Consider the following 16,216-nt stretch of genomic DNA (forward strand, 5'->3'; position numbering starts at 1 on the left):
CACCCTGCCACCTCCTGACATCTCGCTGGAAGTGATGAATCCCTGTTTTGGGTAAGGCTCAAAATAATTGAGGAATGGGAAGCAAATGAGAGAAGAGTTTTCACAGTAGCTTCAGTCTTAGCAGTCTGTCAAAGCATCTTGTCAGGTTACAAAACAATGATTTAAATCCCAAATGCACCTCATCTTTCACCCATGTGCCGTAGTTACGCATGCATGCTCAGTAACACGCAGGCATCAGGAACGGTCTCCAAGGTTGCTGCATATGCCGAGCTGCCTTCCCATAATGGTAAACAGCAGGAAAGACACATCCATATTCAAAACTCCCAGTCACCACGCCACAGAAAACACCAGTTTTCTCTACTCATATTATCATTTGAAAGTCATTTGATTGACATTCTGGAAAAATATTGACCTCAAACATTAGTCCCTTGCGCCTCAGCCATGGTGTGGCTCACACAAGATGGCACAGCATTTGTTTCACAAGGGTTTATACTGCATTTTGCTAGTTTATATTGTGCATTAATGATTCAGTAGGCGTCTGTGCCTATGGATTTATCATTTTTATCAATTCAAAACTAACTCTTCCAAGAACTTAAGTTGCTGTGATCTCCTCTGATTTGTGAAGAAAATTATAAATAAATAAAACACTGATTCTTTTTTTTTAAAGATTTCTTTATTTTTTATTACAAAGTCAGATATACAGAGAGGAGGAGAGACAGAGGGGAAGATCTTCCGTCCGATGATTCACTCCCCAAGTGAGCTGCAACGGCCAGTGCTGTGCCGATCCGAAGCCAGGAGCCAGGAACCTCTTCCGGGTCTCCCACTCAGGTGCAGGGTCCCAAGGCTTTGGGCCGTCCTTGACTGTGTTCCCAGGCCACAAGCAGGGAGCTGGATGGGAAGTGGAGCTGCCGGGATTAGAACCGGCGCTCATATGGGATCCTGGCACATTCAAGGCGAGGACTTTAGCTGCTAGGCCACGCCGCCAAGCCCATAAAACACTGTTTCTTCTAAAATGCCATCATATGCACGTTTTCTGTAGAGGCTCCTCTTGAAAAAAAATAAATTAATGTGCAATGTATAAACTCTGGCTTAGAAAGGAAAAGTTGTTACAAGGTGGTGATGGGGCTTTGACCGTGGCTTAACGAATGTTTGTGATCACATTTTAGGGTGCTAGGAAAACGTCCACGGGCACGACGGACCGTCCTGGGGACCCGATAGTCCTGGGTGAGATACCCAAGTGTTTCTCTAGGACACAGGCACCAATGTCCTGCGGCGACGGCCATTCTCCTGCTGCTGGAACAAACATAGCTCAGGCCCCAATCTGAATTTCTCTCTAGAAAGTTCTACACTCTCCCTCCCATCATCTTTTCTTAGAAACAAACTCGGCTGCAAGTTCTTATAATATTCGTCAGTAAATCGTAACACTTAAAAGTAAAATATCATTATTTTACACTAAAAATCCAAATAAAACTATCAATCATGAATTGCTTTTGCTTCTGTTCAGGCAATGAGTAGGGTGGATATAACTAAAACATATACCGGTAGCAACGACTCACAATGAATCAGTTCTCAAGGAACAAGGGTATTTCAATTTTCACCAAAAAAAAAAAAAAATCAAGAGACAGAAGACAAAAGTTCTGTTCTGTAGCATGTAGAAACTTTTCTATTATTGGATGGTGACCAATTGTGCAATATGTATCTGTATACTTGTTCAACAAATATTTACTGAGCAACCACTAGATAATAAGCCTTCTTTTGGGTGCTTGAAGTACAACCTTAAAAACAAAACCCCATGCTCTTGAGAAGTTAGTATACACCAAACACCCATGACAAGGCCTTCCAGTGAGGGAACCTCTGCTCCAGTGCTATCCCAAATCAGACTTAGGGCCTCATTAGTTCTCCTGTTGTGACACAACTCTGAAGTTCAAAGCCGCGCTGTGAATACAGATCTTCAATGCTTATTACCTAAGTACAAAACCCAATGGACAAGGAAATGATCACAAATGGAGAACAGTTTCATTCACTGTAATAACTTTGAGCTATCAAAACATGGAACTATCTCATAAAACTAGTTGCTTCCTTCCAAAATTCCTGTTTCAAAGGTGTACGACAATGTTAACAGTCATTAGTAGTAGTATGAATTAATGATGCTTGTATTAGGCCAACAAAGCAGCAAGTCTTGGCATCTACTCTTCTACGATGCTTACTACACAGACTTCTGAACTCCCCCCAATGGAAGTGATAACAGCAACTACCAAACCTAGCTTAGACAAGGCTCTGTGGCGGGCTCAACAGCCACCTGCTACACTGGCATGTCATGTGAGCACGGGTTAGAGCTCCAGCTGCTTCACTTCCGAGACAGCCCCCTGCTGATGCACCTGGGAGGGCAGCACAGGCTGCTCCCATCACCCACCGGGGAGACCCAGAGCAGGTTCCAAGCTCCCGGTACACTCCCTGCCATCGTCGCCATTTAGGGAATGAATCAGTGGATGGAAGGTATAACTCTGTATAACTCGGCCTTTCCAATAAGCATAATAAACAAATAAACCTTTTAAAAAGAATGAAAGAAGGCTGTGTATCCAGAATTTATCACAGTGCCTGAAATGCAGACAGCACACAACAGAGACCAGTCTTGCTCCTCTTACCCGCACTGAGGAATACGTGCAAACAGCTTAACCTAATAATACGGGGGTGCCAGGCTACAGAACGAGGACACAGCAGCTTCGCTCACAACTCCAGAATGTTGTCAGGGGCGAAGACTTAGAGAAGAACTTTCCACCAGAATCAGCTAGTAAGTTATCGACAGCTTAATTTTTAAGGATATAACAGCATGCCTTTGTGGCGGATTATACAAAAAAAAAAAAAAAACAAGCAGAATTTCGTCAAAGTAGTTTTCATACCAAATACGCTATTATTTTCAATGCACTGAGTGAAATTTCAAGTGATATTTTTTAACTTATGAAACAAACAAGTAAACAAAAAGCTACTGGTGACCACAGGATGTTTCAGCTTTCAAAGAACCATCTGGGTGTGCCTTCAGAAAAGCGGTAACAGACAAGATTGATGCGCTCCAGAGAAAGTAAGAGCCGTATGTAGGAAAAAAAGCAACAAAGTCTGAAAACATACTACACTTCAGAGGTATCATAATGTATATAATGTGCAAAATGTTGTCGGTCCAGCATGACACATGTTCCCGACGGAATATCACCGAGAGAGAGAATCCTTTGTTCACAGCAAAATGGATGCCAACAGATAAATGTCATATGTGTTCCTTGATTTGAGATAACCAATATAAAGAATACGAAAAAATACCATGAATACAGGCTAAATTGACATTTTGACATTTGTTTGGTGATTATAAACCTTGCCTACACTCTTAAGGAACAATGGTGCTTTATTTTTTTTCTACTTTAAAAAACAGAAAGGGAAAGTAAAGAATAATACTTGGAAAGCTCCTAGCCCTGTCTGGTCAGTTTGGTGCTGCTAGGGAAGGAAGCCCGAGGCACAGTCTCTAATGAATAGGAAGGTATTTCTCAGAGGTCCAGAACCCCAGGCTGGTACTGGCCAGAGATGCGCTTTCCAGAGTGAGTGATGCGCTTTCATCACAGGGCCCTAGGCAGCAGGGCTGACTCGTCGAATGTTCATGAAACCTCTTGGATCAGGGCGTCCAGTTCATCCCCAGAGAGAAAGGCTATAGGGTAATCACTTCTCCCAGTCCACCTGAAGCTCTGATCTCCAAAGGAGACAGAGTGAAACCTCCGAAGGACAGAGAAAGCATTCCACACACTGGGGAAGGGCCACAAAGGCACTGGAGTGCCTGCAACCTGCTGCAAGCTATTAATAATTGATTACCTTCACAAAACACACGTTACTTAATATATAAATGATAGCTATCAAAGAGAAAATTAAGGGGCCACACTGTGCAAGCCTGGGGTGTGGAATTACGTAATTAGGACATGAGGTAGTACATCCTTTCTCAGGAAACAGCAAGATATTGTCCACAACTCTGAAAGCACGTTTCTTTTCTCATAGCATTTCTACTTCGGGAGCTTATTTTTCAGAGACACATAACATAAGCACAAAGATACTCACTGAAGAATTTTGATATTGTTCAAGGAAGTATAAGGCCAAAATCTGTGTAAATGGTCATCAAGATGAGATTAGTAAAGTAAATTTTATCAGATTCATACAGTGCCTTAATCGGAAGGCTACAATGAAACTGGTTCAAAATATATCAAGAGGGAAAACAAAACTAGACAAACTTAATATGTTAAACTCACAATCAGGAAAATTAGACACACATACACAAATAAATGACAAACAGGAGAGATTTTCCACGTCCACATTGTCCACACATTGCCATTCAATTTTAAGTTATATATACATGTACAAATACATACATATTACACATAACATGTATATATTAGTGTATATAATCACATGAGATATATAATAAATACATACATAGATATGTATATATTATTTTATAAAATTATGTATTTGCATATCATGCATATTATATATATTTCATATATATACCTATAGTATCCAAAGGAAAAGAATTCTGAGCATCCAGAATACTTAATAGATTTCAAAAATGCAATCAAATGGGAAATAAGTGAACTTTTAAATATCATTCATCTCTACTATATGAAAAAGCATGCAAACTATAAAATATGCTTGAAATTAGAGACTACAAGAAAGATTTATGGAAATCTTATAATTAATTGCTAAACTAATAAATATCAACTGAAAAGCTAAAATTCTCCTCTGTATGAGAGACACGAAGACCAGGAAGACGGAGAACCAGTGATTTGAAAAATCAAAATGTGATTTTGAAACCTAATTGCATAGATTTATAGTTATCTATCACACACTCTGAAACAAAGTTCTGAAAACATGGCATATAGACGAGAAAACCATCACATAATTAGTAAATTAAAAAAACTGTAAGCCAAGGTTGTTCATCTTCCAGTTGAAAACAAACAATAACCTAAACTGGAAGAATTAAAAAAAAAACACCTAAAATTTTTGATTTGAAAATATTAGGATGAAAGAATGGCCTAAAGCATTCTAGAGAGAACAAAAACAGTGAACTGCCAACCAATCAAAGTCAAGCTAGTATCAACCACCTTATCTACCATTCTGGTTTCTGAATACCCACTAGGGAAATCCTCAAGGTTTGGTGGTAAGAATAGTTGCTGGCCTATGATTTTATACCCAGCCATAATACCTGTGCACTCTGAGTTACAGTGAGAATCTAAAGGCTTATCATACATAAAGGATTCAGCAGTGTTCTATCCTTTGTAGTCTTCATTTAACATTCATCTGGAGATGCCATGTGGAAGAGAACAAGAAAACAAATCCTGAAAATAAAAATAACTCTTGATATTAAGAAAAGAAGTCTATGAAAAGTCTCTACACTGATTTAAAAGGAAAACACCCCAAATACACAGAGCAAATCATATCTCCAAGAGGAATTCCTTTCACAAGAATTAAATTGATGAGGTTGGGTAGACAAGGCAAGATGTTGAAATATCTTGGTGCCAGTTGGATAACAATTTCTTCTGTTCCTCTGAACTGGGTGCTATTCAACTCCTACGCTCTTCAACCTAACTCTGAAATGACTACTTCCTCAGTACAGCATTGTATGGCTTGTGCTTTGTGGTGATAAATTACTTCTATAAATCATCTCATTTACCATTGGCAATGGACTATTTATACAATTTAGTAAATGCTTTGCTTGTTCATTTGAAAGGCATACATCATGTAAAAGCACAGCTTCATTTTTACAAGAAATTTCATGTAGAACTGGAAAAAATATTAAAATCTCCATGAGGTGACTGGCATTAATAGCAAAGGAAATGAGGAGTTGTGTCTCATTACATAGGGAAAAAATACTCATTAACTCCATTAAACATTTCCCAATTTCTTTTGCTTAACTGGAAAGTACTTATAAGCTAGGTATTCAAAGAAATAAGCCACAGTATATCAGGTGAATCTAGTCTCATTCAAATAAAAGTTTCACTTATGGAGAATTTAGAGGTGGAACTGCCAGGTTGCAGTTACAGCTAGCCCAGCAGACACTCTGGAACAGACGAAGCAGCAATGTCACCAGCTCCCTGGCGTCGCCTTAGCGATGTAGAAGAAGAAAAAGTTCAATCTGTATAATTATCTGATTATATCACACTACTGTCCCAAAGTTCTGCTCTAAAGAAAACACTTTTAAATTGCTTTCTTTGGATCTATTCATTTGATTCTACCATTCCTCCTTCCTCCTCTCAACAAAGACCTACACGTTTTATCAAATGCAATTCTGAAGCAAATTTAAATCAAAATTGATTCCCAATATCACATAAGATCTATGGACCCATACGTTAGCCGAGAACAGTAACTGAATATCCCCATAAACCCATAGGCAGCCACATAAATTAATAACACACATTAGAACTCTCAGGCCTAAAGGAAAGCCAGGTGACAAAAGTTACTGGTGTTCGTACACAGCAGCTCTATCAGAGAGAGGATGAGGAGGGCGAGTTAAGGCCACAGGGGTCACAGACATGAACCTGGACCCCTACTAAGCTGCTTCTGGAGCTGGGGCAAGTAGGATCGTGAATGCCCTCTCCCCAGTAGCAAACTACACAGAGCTTCATGGGCATTGCTGGGCCAGGGTTCACTCAGTTCTTAGCTCATTAAGAGAACGAGACAGTGCAGATGAGTCAATATTCCCCAACTGTGCTCTGCAGGAAGACACACTACAGCAGGGTCACAGACACAGCAGCTCCTGAGTCTCTGACTGGCAAGACTCAGGGAGCTTGACACATACACAGGAGACTTAGCGAACACCTTTTCCACCCCTTCAACTCTGTTGAGGGACATGGTGCTCGTGGAGGAACAAGCAGGCCAACCTAGTGGGGGATTTAAAGGAGGACTCGGGAGCCGAAGGAGCTGGGGGGAGCACTGCTCCTCACTGATCTCCTCTCTCGGGCGTACGGGGGTAGGACGGCCCAGGGACTGCAGGGCTCATTTCAGTTAGGGGCAGCACGGTGAGAGGCTCCTTGTCTTTTGTTTCCTTCCTTCCTCTTTCTCGCACCTGTCAGCAGGCTGAGTCAGCACTATCCTTTTGAACCAAATGCACCAAGCAATGAATAGTCCTGCCTACGTCAGCTGGCAGGAGAGGAAACTGGCTCCTCTTTCACCAAATGTGGTCTGTTTCCACCATAGCCCTAAGACCTGAGATTTGGATGTGAAAGAGAGTGCCCCAATCACCATGGCTGCCAGCTTACATAAAGCACCCTTCTGTGTGCTCTGAACAAGTGAGCTGCGGGCCTGTGTTGGGGGTTGGAACCAAAATGGTAGCTCATGAGACAGGCTCCTCTGCCTAATCTTGTTCTCTGCCCATTTATCTCCCTCAAGAAGCTGAGGTGAGGGACAGTACAACAGAGGGCAGGCCTCAGGCATAGCTTCCCCTCTCCACATCCACCACCACACAGATGGGGCACCTGCGTTTTGATACTTAGAGTGGTATTTGATCCAGTTAGGTTCTGTTGCTTCCTGCATCACACTGTCATATAAGAATAATCAATGATGATAACTAATGCAACACTGATTTAAATATTATCAACTCCAACATTACTTATTGCTAATAACGGGATGACTTTATTTTTGCAGATTTTCAGAACAAAACATTTCAAACGTTATACTCCAATCAAGAGTCATTCATACACATTCCAAAAACGCCCTGCGGAGTTAAAATGGAACATTCTAGTAGTTGGCTTTCACAGGCCATTTGAGTTCAGTCCCCCTTCACCAACACACCCCGAGGGAGACACACATGTCATTCACTCTGTGAGAAACCCACATCACAGGGCCCCAGGCTGCAGTACAGCAGGCCCATGGTAGGGTCTTCCCTTAGAGTCCAACTACTCCCATCCAGCTTCCTCTTAACACTTCCAGTAAAGCAGATGTCAGCCCAAGTATTGGGTTACTGTGATCCACATGGGACACACTAAGGGGCTTCCAGGCTTCTGATTCTGGCCTGGCCCCACCCTAGCCATTGTAACCATTTGGGGAGCAAACCAGTGCATGGAAGATAGTTCATTCTCTCTCTCTCTCTCTCTCTCTCTCTCGCTGTCTCTATCTCCCTCCCCAATCCTTCTCATTCTCCTTCTATTTCTGCATCACACTTGGCTTTTCATATGAATGAGTAAATTTGAAAAAAAAAATTAAAGAAATTTGCATCACTTACCCTGGTACTCAGAATGAAAGAACAGCAATTCCAATTAAGACTGAAAGTGACTCCAATTCACTTCTGAGAAAAAGTATCTGTAAAAGAGAAATTTGGAGGCCCATAAGGCTTATTCGAAAACATATTTGTCTCACATGCTGACCTTGAAGTCATATGGATATTGCCATTCATAAAAGTCTGCAATTAACCTTTTTAATCATATTATATTTACTCTGGAATAGGTTATCACCTGCTCTTCTTTCCCACTCTTTCGTCTTTTGAAGAACTTTAAATAATTTCTAAAAAGCAGTCAAGCACTGTGGGTACTAAATTATTACTAATATAAATTATACATTCATAGACTTTAAAATTAGACTGCAAGCTCGGGGACTTTATTACTCCAAGAGCTATATCTGGGAGTGAGGACTTTGAGTCCTCTTCTGGTACGGCTGCCCGATAAAGCTCACTGAGTTACAATGACCTACATTCGCACGCAGAGGTTCCATAAGAGCAGACCCAGATCCACAACACAGAAGTGCAGAGAGCAAGTGAGCACAGGTCACTTCAGTAGGTCATCCATGCCACAGCTCTCTCATAATCCCAGCTGACTTCTTTCTTGTTAAACCGCAGAGAGGTGACACAGTGTAGAGTGGCTGAACAATAAAGAAACCCTTCATTTGTGAGAACACGAGTAAGTTTGGATCCTTAGCTTTCATACGTCACACAGGATGAGACAAGCACCGGGGGCTGGACTCCTCATCTCTGAAGGTCTCCTCATCCCCTCATCTCTACTGATGTCTCATTACTGAGTCAACATGGAACAAGGTGAATGTGAAGCAGAGGAGGCTGACAGGTAATATTTGCAGGACGTCACCCTGTGTTGTGCACTTTCCTGTTGACTTTTTCTTGGTTTTGCTGATTTTGTCGTTTGCAAAGCTCTCTGTAGAAGAGACACTGGTACACCATGGAGAACATGCATTATGGATGAGAGCTGCCATCCGGCCCCCGCCACTCGCATTTGCAGCTGCTCATAAGATGCTGAACTTATGCTTGTAAACTACTTTACATCTCTGAGCTTGGAGAGAGGGGAAGGCACAGTGCTGACCAGGAACTCTGAGCTGGCTTCTCTTAAAGCAGCAAATGAGAAGAGACTGATGTATAGAATTCTAGAGTTCTGGCTTCAGTCCAGTCCAGATTTGACCATGGAAGCTGTTTGGTGAGTGGATCATGTTTACAAGAGCAAACGTTCAGTGCACAATGCACTACAGAAATCCAAATCAGGACAAGTGTTACCAATTAGAACAGTGCGACGCTCTAGACAGTGACAGAGAGAGAAGGTTTAGATGCAGGTTGTATAGGCACCTGTAACTGAGAAAGGGATGAGCCGTGCTGAGGAGATAACAGTCAACACATTCTGTGTACAGAGAACAGCGCAGATCCTGCTGCAGAAAGCAAAATCTCATGAGGCAACTGAAGCAAAACAAAATCATCAGAAATTACTGGCATGCCAGAAGTAGGAAGTAAAAGAGGTACAGCATGATGAGCCTGCAGGCTGGCCCATCACATGACGCAGAGGCTGGTGAGCCGGGCTCAGGTCACCCAGTGATAGGAATGTTGGACATCACAGCAGCTGGCACTCAGCAGGTGACTGGATGAGCCAAGCATCACGGCAGACGCTGGTGCTGTGAGCAGTCAGAGGGGCCGAGAAGCAGTTGGGGTGTCTAGTTCCTGATAAAGTTACTCCTGTAAAATGTAAAATCTTGCTTCTCCCCATCCCTACCTTTCCAAGAGCACATTCTCCCCTTGAGGGAGAACCAAAGGACAGAATCAACATAGTAATCTGGGTCTCTTAGAGTTGTTGTTGTAACAAAAGCAAGAAGACACAGCCCACGCTAATCCCATCTCCGGGGTTAGAGTCAAGGAGATGGTGCCTGAGTTTCCAGCTTATCCTCAGAAGCCACCAGTCCCACCCTTCTTACATCCTTTAGTTCTGGACAAGATGCTACATTGCTGCCCATTGTAAATGACTCCTTTTCCTTGGGACCCTTTGTGCCCTGCCTGAGATGAGCTATAAAAGACACCACTTGCTTTGCACACTGAAATTGCCCACATGAAAATTTTTCTTTAATGTGAGACAAGAAACGTAAGGAGTTATTCCAATATCCCACCCTGGACCCGGAGCCATTTCTTCTTCCTCACAGCTCACGAAAATCACGCCGGTCTAGCCATCCACCAATTAGACGTAACCTGGCATTCCACCTGAGAATCCCACCCCCAATCTTCCAGCCCCTTCCCCAACCCTGCCCACTCACCAATCATCCCTAGGCATTCACCTGCAGGCACCAATCCATTGGGGCCTGCCCTCAATCCCTCCCAATCGGTGCTTCCTCTGCCCTTTTCTCTCCACCACCTCCACCCTGTTCCTGCCCTCCTAAGATACTTCGTAGCATCTGGTGTTTAATATCGTAATATCCTATGAACTAGAACTCTAACACCTTTTTAAATAACTAACAAGAAACAAGGTTGCTGTCATCTTGTGTCACATTCCCTACCAGAGTCATCTCTTCACTCAATCCCCACAGTCCCATCCTCCAGCTCAGTCTACTGAGTCCAGTGATGTGCTTGGGACCTCAGACTGGATCTCAGGAGTGGTGAAGTTCTAGCTTCAAAATCCTGCTTCACTTGCATGCTGTGTGGCTTCCCTGGATTACACTGCTCTAGGCCCTTTACAAGTGCTACGTGTGTGGACAGAATCCATGTCCTGTGTCAAACAAGTCACTCCTACCAGTTGTGGGAAGAATGGGTCACCAAGGAGATGGGGAACACAGGGAGAAGAGAGAGAATGTAAGTGTGCTTGGTAGCACTCCATGTGGGCGGGTCTAATGATTGGGACTTTGCATCATCGCACTCACCTCTGATGACAGACATGTGCTTCGCCCTGACCCTTATCCATCACTGGGGCTGAACGCAAGTGCCATTTGTCAAGCACCGAGCCAGGAAAGAGCTTCAAGCTTTATATACCCGACTTACTTATTCCTCACAACTGCCTTGAGCAAGAGCCCATCATCAGCATTTTTGTTACATGAGAATTCAACAGCTTAGCAAGGCATATCCAGGGACATCTGCTAGCTTTAACATCGAATCTGTCCTCCCTAACCAAGTCTTGTCTCTGAGATCCTGGTTGTGTCATCCACTATAGAACCCTGCCACTGGTAGGTGAGCCTCACTTTTGCCTGGAGTTGTGGGTCCAGCCCCGGACCTGACCGCTTCCATGGAGATTGCCCGCCAGATTAAATTGATTTCACACCTATCTCCTGCTAAGGCCTAGGTTGACCTTCTCCCAAGCTGTAAGAATCTATAAACTAATGGGCATATTTTACTAACTTTTTAAAAAGGAAGGTTAAGTACCATGAAAACCCTCCATAACATTGCAATGATTCCTGCCTCAAACCCTGGAGATGTTATGCCCTGTGGACTTGGAGGGCGACACCATGGCAAGATCACTGGCAGGTGCATAGTCAGATGAGCCCTGCCCGGTCACCCTCAGTGGCTGAGAATGTCACACTCTGCCTCAATCACGATCTATCTATACCATTTCCATTTCAATTCTCCTTAATATCCACCAGAAGTTCAGACATTTCAGTATCCCCTCACTGTGGCAAACACAGCAGGGACATGAAAATCCAACTCATCTGACAAAGGGAATTCTGAAGGAATAGGTAATGGAAACATTTTTCCAAAGGACAGAAGTAAAATGCACCTCACGCTCTGTCCAAGTTTCAGAACCCAGTCACTCATTAAAGACCTTATAAAGACCATGTGAAATGACACAAAAAGACAAGTCAATCAAAACTACAGTAAAGAATTTTAATTCTTGTAAAGCACCTAATAAATCAGCTTAATTTCCCTGTTTTTTTTTTCATAAAATATCAGTAGCAGTATTTCCATGCAGCAATATACAATGGGTGTTTGAACTACTAATGAGAATTTCATTTCTCCAAATCTCCATTCACACTTCATTGCATGCCTGGAAAGAGAACGGATTCCACTGCCCTATTTTGAATATTAGAGAAGAAGGAAAAAAGGTAAAATTTTTGCTGAGAGGAAGAGGAACTTAATGATGCATCATTTCCCATTTACTGGATATTTATTTCCTGGGCAAGATAACCATTTAAATTCACAATTTTACATCCTTTTCAATACCTGAAGTTTCATTCTGACAAAGCATTAATTTGCTCATTAGAAGCTAAAATAGGTGCGTGCTAAGGGCACTGGAGTGAGTTTGACTCCGATTGCATACCAACCCCTGGCACCACACAGAACTGAATGCAGCGTGACACATTTCACTTACATGAAGCTGACAGTGTCAGAATATGGTTAAACCTTTTGGAACTTTGAGTTCCAACAAAGACCTAAATGCTACCTGGAAGATCTCCCAACTGCATTCAACAGAATAGTGAGGGAGTCTTCTTCATGCTTTATTGAATAATTGAGAGTAGAGGGGCTTGTCTTCTAGACCAACTTCCTTCATTAGTCGGGAGGTTTGCTTCTTACACAGGTGTCTCTTACACAGAGTCACAAAGATTTCCATAGGACCATTGGTGGCACTGGTCTCCCAAACGCCTGTTATGCAAATGAGATCACTCAGTACTCCCTTACTGTTCTTGGCTCAAAACAGAAAAACAAGCATCAAATGGGGATTCTTGAAATGTGAAAAAAATATGTAAGTGTATTTCAAAGACCTGTAATTGGTGAGACGGAAGATTCATCAAAAACAATTTGAGTTGACAAATCACATTATTTGCTCATCCAAATGACATGTACTCTAAGGATGGGAATTTTTAGGTCATCAACCAACGGTGACTAGTCTCGTGCTGGGCTGCTAGGAAGCACGAATTTAAAAGTCTGTGTACCTAGGCATATAGCTAGGGTGACCACCTATTGATCTTCTATAGGGGGAGGGTTTTCAAAGTAAAAGGAAAGGTGAATCATTCCATGCGGGCAGCAAGGATGAGTCTGGAATGGCAGACGGGTGCACAACACACATGCAAGTTACAGACACACCCCATTTCAGGCAGAGCACTGCACGAAGAGCAACAGCAGAGGACATACAAACAAGATACAGGACAAGTCAAAAGCTAGTAAACATACCGTTTTCTATAAATAACACAGGCACTTCAGTTTTAGAAGCAGAACTATGAGCTGCAATTCTACTTTGAAAAAAAAGAAATGCAGTACCAAGCAAACAGCTGAAGGGAAATAAGTCCGGAGAAAGAGAGACTGAGAGGATACAGAAAACACGATATGGGGCAAATAGTTGAAAGAACCTAGCAGGCTTAGCCAAGAAAGGAAGGCTTGAACCGTGGGCCGGCAAGACTCTAATCCTATGAGGACTGTCATGAACAAGAGGGCAACACTTACTTTTGTGCCTCTGAGTTCAGAGGTAAGATTAAAGTCTCAAAGAAAGAGAGGAATAGATCCTTTAGCTCAACAAAAGGCTAGAGTCCGGCTAACAGAAGCAGTCCTGTGAGATACTGGATTCCTGGACACAGGGCACACAGATCCCGGACAGCCTCTTGTTCTGCTCATGGAACATATACTGGAGGCAGTTCACTTGCCAAACAATGAAGAAGAAAAACCTCATGCTAAAAATTACAATGTTCTTATAGGGCAATCATTACTACCCTTAGGCTTGGCTAATAATGGTGGAAACCAAACCATGGCTGTAGATTTACGTCAAGACGTAGATGGTTGCACTAAGTAGATGCTTAAATCCCCTTTGGTACTCAGGATTAAATCAAATCCCTGGATTTGCTTACCTTAAACAATAAATCAATTATCCCAAATAAGGAGAGGGCCACGGAACAAGTTGCCTATATGTATATTGCTTGTATTTTCTGTCTTTATCTTACTTTTGACTTCTCCACTTGAAATTCATTCACAGGACATCTGCAAATTGTAGCAACAACTTGAGCCAACATGTCCAGAAAGAACATGGAGAAGCTCACTTGCTCTTGGAGAAGGTCTCAGAGAGCGTTCTATTTGCAAGCAGTACTTCCCAGAAGCCTTCTTAACAAGACCTTCCTCCAATCTCACTGGTTAGAATACCACCATTCGATTGCTTCTAGCCATTCACTGTCAGGTCTAAAGGAGCCACCTTGATTAAGGCCCACCAAGCAGAACTTGATCTTCATGCATGCAGTACAGAAAAGGTGACAAAGGTGCTGCCTCCTTAGAGCAGCAGCCTTGATAGAGCCTGAGGACTTAGTTAAAAAGGAGAGTTCCAGGCTCACTGACAGAAACAACCTGCAGGAAGTAAGGTGACTTGTGTTTACGTTACATTTGCCAAGGTCTTCCCTGTTAGCATCTGCTACAATTGCTGAGTCTGAGATTACGTCACGTCTTTAAGATGTCATATAAATGAGTAAAACCATACATGACAGAAAAAAAAGTCTGAACTTCAGCTCTGGATATGTATTATGGAGTAAAATCCTACAGCTTACAATTGAGATCAGAAATATGGATGCTGGATGTCTCATTCTGGCCTATGTTAATAAAACCTGTTTTCTATCATGCCTCTCACCCAATCTCATGTACGTGTAGACAAAATAACATGATTATTTCATCGTTTTCATAAAGCACCAGAATGCTTATTTCAAAGAATCAGAAAATCACAAACACGTTTGGCAACACCTAACCTCCTTCATCTGGAGATACCAAATGTGTGACACTTCCTCTACAAAACTTAGAGTCACCCCTCTACACCCCAAGGAGCTCATTTCTAGGAAGGTTTCCTTCCCCATATAGCCTCGGGGTGAACTATTTAAAGGCCATTAATTGTCCATGGGTGAACTTGGATATGAATTGTAGAGTAGTCCTCAACCTTGCTTCGTCTTCTACTTGTTTTTAATTCTCCTCACCCTAGAATAGTTGAAGGGTGTGAATCCCTGAAAATCACACTTTTCTCAGCTCAGAGATATCCCACTTTTCTGCTGACAGTGACTATGGGACAGAGTAGTACCCAAAGTCTGTCTTCCCTGCTCTGCTTAATAGCTTCACCTCCTCCTGCTGATGAAGGGTGATCACCTTTGCCAGGATAATGACTTTTCTGTTCACCTTCCCTCTATGAACACAGAGTCCAGGTGTACTGCTGGCAGGTCTTAACTTACAGTTCACTGGGACTTAACTCTCTCCTGAGTAGAGTAGATCTCTGGCAAACCACTGCGTCCACGTACGTAAAGGCCACAGCTTCAGCAAAGGGAAATGGAAACTCTTAATTCAGAACAATAAAGAATGATGTCATGTGGAAGGATGGCATTGGGGTCCTGTCTGCTCCCACCTCCGAGTTCCCATATCCACATTCCTGCCCTTTGGAGTCCGAGCATTACCATCACAGGTGTCTCTGATGTAATGACCAATGACCTCTAAGCTTTTCCTCCAAGATGCCATTTCAGCCATATCTTTAAATGCCCATTCGACCATTTCACAAGGTAGCTTATTTCCAGATAGTGCAATATGGGATACCTACAGTGGATTCCATGGTCATGGCTCATTCTCAAACTCCTCCACTAGAAAGCAGCTGCCCTATTCCAGTACTGCTCCATGTGGGACTGATTCTAGGCCTGTGTGGAACAGGCATTACACAAGCTCTTACACTGGTAGTGACTGAGCCCATACTTATCAAAAAGGTCCCTCTCTCTGGCAGGATGCCCTGCTGGTCCTGCTAAGACGGAAGGTACCCAACATGATCAGTTCTACCAAGCAGTCAGATCACCACCTTGAGCAACACAACTCTAAGGGACTTGAAACAATTTGGAGAAAAGTAAAGCTACAAGACAATGCAAAAGTGGGCATTTGGCACAGTAGTTAATAAACTTCTGGGGAGGTCTGTACCCCATGTCAGAGTGCCTATGTTGCGGTCTCAATTCCACTTCTGATTTCAATTTGTTCTTTTCTTTTCAGATCTTCCATCTATTGGCTTATTCCACA

The 16,216-nt window shown here is 42.6% G+C and overlaps 1 long non-coding RNA gene across 1 annotated transcript in view; it reads right to left on the reverse strand.

Moving 5' to 3' along the window:
* Window positions 1-6,032: 6,032 nt before the first annotated feature.
* The window catches only part of LOC131482671 (uncharacterized), a 343,036-nt gene continuing 332,852 nt past the window's right edge, over window positions 6,033-16,216 (reverse strand). The window contains exons 3-4 of the long non-coding RNA XR_009247220.1: window positions 8,249-8,325; window positions 6,033-6,132 (exon numbers count right to left, since the gene is read on the reverse strand). This is a non-coding gene — a long non-coding RNA (uncharacterized LOC131482671). The remainder of the gene's footprint in view (window positions 6,133-8,248; window positions 8,326-16,216) is intronic.

This window comes from Ochotona princeps, chromosome 19, assembly GCF_030435755.1.
Source record: "Ochotona princeps isolate mOchPri1 chromosome 19, mOchPri1.hap1, whole genome shotgun sequence".
NCBI lineage: Eukaryota > Metazoa > Chordata > Mammalia > Lagomorpha > Ochotonidae > Ochotona > Ochotona princeps.